Raw genomic sequence first — 8,257 nt, forward strand, 5'->3', positions numbered from 1 at the left:
GCTTCATTTTAGAGTGACTAAGAAGGATACAGACTTCCCTTTTCATTTTCATGTTTTAAACTTGTTTAAATCTTGGTCAAACCGCCTAGGATTTGACCAAGACTCAAATGGGCATACTAATTCAGAAAAAATCAAAAGAATGAAAAACCAATGCACATAGCATTCTTATGTCATATATATAGTAAGCATTAAAGTTGATAAACAAGGTCTAGACATATTCAAACCAGACAACTCATGTATATATCTACCCCTAACCCTAAACTCTGCCTTATGAAGTCAATCATGAAGAGAACTGGTTTTGGGTTTCAAACATGGAAATTTGAAGAACCTCCCAAAAGCTTCATTTTAGAGTGACTAAGAAGGATCCATGCTTACCTTTTCATTTTCATATTTTAAACTTGTTTAAATCTTTGTCAAACCTAGGATTTGACCAAAAGATTCAAATGGGCATAAAATTCATAAAAAATCAGAAAAATGAAAAACCAAAGCATATAGTCTTCTTATGTCATATAGTAAGCATTCAAGTTGAAAATTAACAAGGTTTGGACATATTCAAACCATACAAATCATGTATCTACCCCAAACCCTAAACTCGGACGATCTTGTGAAGTCTAGCATGAAGAGAAGTCGTTTTGGGTTTCAAACATGGAAATTTCAAGACCACGTCCCAAAAGCTTCATTTTAGAGTGACTAAGAATGATCCATGCTTACCTTTTCATTTCATGTTATAAACTTGTTTAAATCATGGTCAACCCTAGGATTTGACCAAGATTCAAATGGGCAGAAAATTAAAAAAATTAGAAAAATGAAAAACCAAAGTACATAGTCTTCTTATGTACATCATATAGTAAGCATATTCAAGTTGATAAACAAGGTTTGGACATATTCAAACCATACAAATCATGTATCTACCCCATAACCCTAAACTCTATCTTATGAAGTCAAGCATGAAGAGAAGTGGTTTTGGGTTTCAAACATGAAAATTTCAAAAACCTCCCAAAAACTTCATATTAGAGTGACTAATTAAGAAGGATACAGAGCTTCCCTTTTCATTTTCATGTTTTAAACTTGTTTAAATCTTTGTCAAACCTAGGATTTGGCCAAGATTCAAATATATGGGCATAAAATTCAAAAAAAACAGAAAAATGAAAAACCAAAGCACATAGTCTTCTTATGTCATATAGTTAGCATTAAAGTTGATAAACAAGGTTTAGACATATTCAACCCAGACAAATCATGTATCCACCCCTAACCCTAAACTCGGTCTTATGAAGTCTAGCATGAAGAGAAGTCGTTTTGGGTTTCAAACGTTTAAGTCAAAAGGCCTTTTCAAATATTTCAAACTTATTCAAATTTGGTTCAAATTTGAAAGACATACAAGTTATAGCACACACAGTGCATACATTTTCACACATACTGCACTAGATAGATGCTAACCCTATAGTTTGAGGCCATTTGGATGAGGTAGAAAAAATTCTTGGATTAGAATCGTGTTGTTCGAACCCCGTAGTTGGATTTTTTGAACCTTGATCTGTAGTACTGGGCAAAACCCTAGTTTAACCTATTTAATTATATATTTGTATATCGATTTTTCTACCTTTTTATTATTACTATGCAGCACATGTGCGTTTGCCCGTCTAGCTAGTGAAACTCGGAGGAAGAGGGATCACTCGGAAGGACAGAAGAAGGGAGAGCATTATGGTGTCTCCCCTTTTTTGGGTGACGATGTTGACTATTGTGCAGGGTTTGTCAGTGAGCAGGAGGTGCGAGCGAGCGAGCGAGTCGAGCGAGGCCGAGAATGAGAGAGATTTGTTTTTTTTTTGTGTGAGAGGGACAACCGAAGGATCCTGAAGGACCCAGAGACTTCCAATACGCATCCTGATGCGTCTTCTCTTGACAAAGAAGATGCCTGGGAGTTTGCGTACCTACTGCACGTAACTTGTGCTCACTGAAGTGTGGGACCTCACGCGTGGGCACCACACGTAAGTTACAGACCTGTTGGTGTAAAAACTCGGTTGATTATTATAGTGCATTAGAACAAAGTTTCCTATGGATTCAAGCGTAGGAAATCCAAGTTAACTCATTTACATGACATTATATTTTCCATGAAGCAAAGTTAACACATATATCAATTGGTACATTTTGGAGTGACTAAGAAGGATCCATGCTTACTTATTCGTTTTCACGTGTTAAACTTGCCTAAATCTTGGTCAAACCTAGGATTTGACCAACAAGATTCAAATGGGTAGAAAAATAAAATAAAAATAGAAAAATGAAAAACCAAATCACATAGTCTTCTCATGTCATATAGTAAGCATTAAAGTTGATAAACAAGGTCTAGACATATCAAACCATACAAATCATGTATCTACCCCCTAACCCCTAAACTTTGTCTTATGAAGTCAAGCATGAAGAGAAGTGGTTTTGGGTTTCAAACATGGAAATTTCAAAAACCTCCCAAAAACTTCATTTTAGAGTGACTAAGAAGGATACATGCTTCCCTTTTCATTTTCATGTTTTAGACTTTTTTAAATTATCTTGGTCAAACCTAGGATTTGACAAGATTCAAATGGTTACCAAAATTTAAAAAAAATAGAAAAAACAAAAAACAAAGCAAATAGTTTTCTTATGTCATATAGTAAGCATTAAAGTTGATAAACAAGGTCTAGACATATTCAAACCAGACAAATCATGTATCTATACCCCCTAACCCCTAAACTATGTCTTATGAAGTCAAGCATGTGAATAGAAGTGGTTTTGGGTTTCAAACATGGAAATTTCAAGAACCTCCCAAAAGCTTTATTTTAGAGTGACTAAGAAGGATCCATGCTTACCTTTTCATTTTCATATTTTAAACTTGTTTAAATCTTTGTCAAACCTAGCATTTGACCAAAAGATTCAAATGGGCATAAAATTCATAAAAAATCAGAAAAATGAAAAACCAAAGCATATAGTCTTATTATGTCATATAGTAAGCATTGAAGTTGATAAACAAGGTCTAGATATATTCAAACCAGACAAATCATGTATCTACCCCCCGTCGATCTTATGAAGTCAATCATGAAGAGAAGTGGTTTTGGGTTTCAAACATGGAAATTTCAAGAACCTCCCAAAAGCTTCATTTTAGAGTGACTAAGACGGATCCATGCTTACCTTTTCATTTTCATATTTTAAACTTGTTTAAATCTTTGTCAAACCTAGGATTTGACCAAAAGATTCAAATGGGCATAAAATTCATAAAAAATCAGAAAAATGAAAAACCAAAGCATATAGTCTTCTTATGTCATATAGTAAGCATTCAAGTTGATAAATTAACAAGGTTTGGACATATTCAAACCATACAAATCATGTATCTACCCCTAACCCTAAACTCGGACGATCTTATGAAGTCAAGCATGAAGAGAAGTGGTTTTGGGTTTCAAACATGGAAATTTCAAAAACCTCCCAAAAACTTCATATTAGAGTGACTAATTAAGAAGGATACAGGCTTCCCTTTTCATTTTCATGTTTTAAACTTGTTTATATCTTTGTCAAACCTAGAATTTGGCCAAGATTCAAATATATGGGCATAAAATTCAAAAAAAAACAGAAAAATGAAAAACCAAAGCACATAGTCTTCTTATGTCATATAGTTAGCATTAAAGTTGATGAACAAGGTTTAGACATATTCAAACCAGACAAATCATGTATCCACCCCTAACCCTAAACTCGGTCTTATGAAGTCTAGCATGAAGAGAAGTCGTTTTGGGTTTCAAACGTTTAAGCCAAAAGCCCTTTTCAAACATTTCAAACTTATTCAAATTTGGTTCAAATTTGAAAGACATACAACTTATAGCACATATAGTGCATACATTTTCACACATACTGCACTAGATAGATGCTAACCCTATAGTTTGAGGCCATTTGGATGAGGTAGAAAAAATTCTTGGATTAGAATCGTGTTGTTCGAACCCAGTAGTTGGATTTTTTGAACCTTGATCTGTAGTACTGGGCAAAACCCTAGTTTAACCTATTTAATTATAGATTCGTATATCGATTTTTCTACCTTTTTATTATTACTATGCAGCACATGTGTGTTTGCCCGTCTAGCTAGTGAAACTCGGAGGAAGAGGGATCACTCGGAAGGACAGAAGAAGGGAGAGCATTATGGTGTCTCCCCTTTTTCGGGTGACGATGTCGACTATTGTGCAGGGTTTGTCAGTGAGCAGGAGGTGCGAGCGAGCGAGCGAGTCGAGCGAGTCCGAGAATGAGAGAGATTTGTATTTTTTTGTGTGAGAGGGACAACCGAAGGATCCTGAAGGACCCAGAGACTTCCAATACGCATCCTGATGCGTCTTCTCTTGACAAAGAAGATGGCTGGGAGTTTGCGTACCTATTGCACGTAACTTGTGCTCACTGAAGTGTGGGACCTCACGCGTGGGCACCACCCGTAAGTGACAGACCTGTTGGTGTAAAAACTCGGTTGATTATTATAGTGCATTAGAACAAAGTTTCCTATGGATTCAAGCGTAGGAAATCCAAGTTAACTCATTTACATGACATTATTTTTTCCATGAAGCAAAGTTAACACATCTATCAATTGGTACATTTTGGAGTGACTAAGAAGGATCCATGCTTACTTATTCGTTTTCACGTGTTAAACTTGTCTAAATCTTGGTCAAACCTAGGATTTGACCAACAAGATTCAAATGGGTAGAAAAATAAAATAAAAACAGAAAAATGAAAAACCAAATCACATAGTCTTCTTATGTCATATAGTAAGCATTAAAGTTGATAAACAAGGTCTAGACATATCAAACCATACAAATTATGTATCTACCCCCTAACCCCTAAACTCTGTCTTATGAAGTCAAGCATGAAGAGAAGTGGTTTTGGGTTTCAAACATGGAAATTTCAAAAACCTCCCAAAAACTTCATTTTAGAGTGACTAAGAAGGATACATGCTTCCCTTTTCATTTTCATGTTTTAGACTTGTTTAAATTATCTTGGTCAAACCTAGGATTTGACAAGATTCAAATGGTTACCAAAATTTAAAAAAATAGAAAAAAGAAAAAACAAAGCAAATAGTTTTCTTATGTCATATAGTAAGCATTAAAGTTGATAAACAAGGTCTAGACATATTCAAACCAGACAAATCATGTATCTATACCCCTAACCCCTAAACTCTGTCTTATGAAGTCAAGCATGTGAAGAGAAGTGGTTTTGGGTTTCAAACATGGAAATTTCAAGAACCTACCAAAAGCTTTATTTTAGAGTGACTAAGAAGGATCCATGCTTACCTTTTCATTTTCATATTTTAAACTTGTTTAAATCTTTGTCAAACCTAGCATTTGACCAAAAGATTCAAATGGGCATAAAATTCATAAAAAATCAGAAAAATGAAAAACCAAAGCATATAGTCTTATTATGTCATATAGTAAGCATTGAAGTTGATAAACAAGGTCTAGATATATTCAAACCAGACAAATCATGTATCTACCCCTGTCGATCTTATGAAGTCTAGCATGAAGAGAAGTCGTTTTGGGTTTCAAACATGGAAATTTCAAGAACATCCCAAAAGCTTCATTTTAGAGTGACTAAGAAGGATCCATGCTTACCTTTTCATTTCATGTTATAAACTTGTTTAAATCATGGTCAACCCTAGGATTTGACCAAGATTCAAATGGGCAGAAAATTAAAAAAATTAGAAAAATGAAAAACCAAAGTACATAGTCTTCTTATGTACATCATATAGTAAGCATATTCAAGTTGATAAACAAGGTTTGGACATATTCAAACCATACAAATCATGTATCTACCCCATAACCCTAAACTCTATCTTATGAAGTCAAGCATGAAGAGAAGTGGTTTTGGGTTTCAAACATGGAAATTTCAAAAACCTCCCAAAAACTTCATATTAGAGTGACTAATTAAGAAGGATACAGGCTTCCCTTTTCATTTTCATGTTTTAAACTTGTTTAAATCTTTGTCAAACCTAGAATTTGGCCAAGATTCAAATATATGGGCATAAAATTCAAAAAAAAACAGAAAAATGAAAAACCAAAGCACATAGTCTTCTTATGTCATATAGTTAGCATTAAAGTTGATGAACAAGGTTTAGACATATTCAAACCAGACAAATCATGTATCTACCCCTAACCCTAAACTCGGTCTTATGAAGTCTAGCATGAAGAGAAGTCGTTTTGGGTTTCAAACGTTTAAGCCAAAAGCCCTTTTCAAATATTTCAAACTTATTCAAATTTGGTTCAAATTTGAAAGACATACAACTTATAGCACACATAGTGCATACATTTTCACACATACTGCACTAGATAGATGCTAACCCTATAGTTTGAGGCCATTTGGATGAGGTAGAAAAAATTCTTGGATTAGAATCGTGTTGTTCGAACCCAGTAGTTGGATTTTTTTGAACCTTCATCTGTAGTACTGGGCAAAACCCTAGTTTAACCTATTTAATTATAGATTCGTATATCGATTTTTCTACCTTTTTATTATTACTATGCAGCACATGTGTGTTTGCCCGTCTAGCTAGTGAAACTCGGAGGAAGAGGGATCACTCGGAAGGACAGAAGAAGGGAGAGCATTATGGTGTCTCCCCTTTTTCGGGTGACGATGTTGACTATTGTGCAGGGTTTGTCAGTGAGCAGGAGGTGCGAGCGAGCGAGCGAGCGAGTCGAGCGAGTCCGAGAATGAGAGAGATTTGTATTTTTTTGTGTGAGAGGGCCAACCGAAGGATCCTGAAGGACCCAGAGACTTCCAATACGCATCCTGATGCGTCTTGTCTTGACAAAGAAGATGGCTGGGAGTTTGCGTACCTATTGCACGTAACTTGTGCTCACTGAAGTGTGGGACCTCACGCGTGGGCACCACCCGTAAGTGACAGACCTGTTGGTGTAAAAACTCGGTTGATTATTATAGTGCATTAGAACAAAGTTTCCTATGGATTCAAGCGTAGGAAATCCAAGTTAACTCATTTACATGACATTATTTTTTCCATGAAGCAAAGTTAACACATCTATCAATTGGTACATTTTGGAGTGACTAAGAAGGATCCATGCTTACTTATTCGTTTTCACGTGTTAAACTTGTCTAAATCTTGGTCAAACCTAGGATTTGACCAACAAGATTCAAATGGGTAGAAAAATAAAATAAAAACAGAAAAATGAAAAACCAAATCACATAGTCTTCTTATGTCATATAGTAAGCATTAAAGTTGATAAACAAGGTCTAGACATATCAAACCATACAAATCATGTATCTACCCCCTAACCCCTAAACTCTGTCTTATGAAGTCAAGCATGAAGAGAAGTGGTTTTGGGTTTCAAACATGGAAATTTCAAAAACCTCCCAAAAACTTCATTTTAGAGTGACTAAGAAGGATACATGCTTCCCTTTTCATTTTCATGTTTTAGACTTGTTTAAATTATCTTGGTCAAACCTAGGATTTGACAAGATTCAAATGGTTACCAAAATTTAAAAAAAATAGAAAAAAGAAAAAACAAAGCAAATAGTTTTCTTATGTCATATAGTAAGCATTAAAGTTGATAAACAAGGTCTAGACATATTCAAACCAGACAAATCATGTATCTATACCCCCTAACCCCTAAACTCTGTCTTATGAAGTCAAGCATGTGAAGAGAAGTGGTTTTGGGTTTCAAACATGGAAATTTCAAGAACCTCCCAAAAGCTTTATTTTAGAGTGACTAAGAAGGATCCATGCTTACCTTTTCATTTTCATATTTTAAACTTGTTTAAATCTTTGTCAAACCTAGCATTTGACCAAAAGATTCAAATGGGCATAAAATTCATAAAAAATCAGAAAAATGAAAAACCAAAGCATATAGTCTTCTTATGTCATATAGTAAGCATTCAAGTTGATAAACAAGGTCTAGATATATCCAAACCAGACAAATCATGTATCTACCCCTCGTCGATCTTATGAAGTCTAGCATGAAGAGAAGTCGTTTTGGGTTTCAAACATGGAAATTTCAAGAACATCCCAAAAGCTTCATTTTAGAGTGACTAAGAAGGATCCATGCTTACCTTTTCATTTCATGTTATAAACTTGTTTAAATCATGGTCAACCCTAGGATTTGACCAAGATTCAAATGGGCAGTAAAATTAAATAAATCAGAAAAATGAAAAACCAAAGTACATAGTCTTCTTATGTCATATAGTAAGCATATTCAAGTTGATAAACAAGGTTTGGACATATTCAAACCATACAAATCATGTATCTACCCCCTAACCCTAAACT

This window comes from Lolium rigidum, chromosome 3 (assembly GCF_022539505.1).
Source record: "Lolium rigidum isolate FL_2022 chromosome 3, APGP_CSIRO_Lrig_0.1, whole genome shotgun sequence".
NCBI classification, from domain to species: domain Eukaryota; kingdom Viridiplantae; phylum Streptophyta; class Magnoliopsida; order Poales; family Poaceae; genus Lolium; species Lolium rigidum.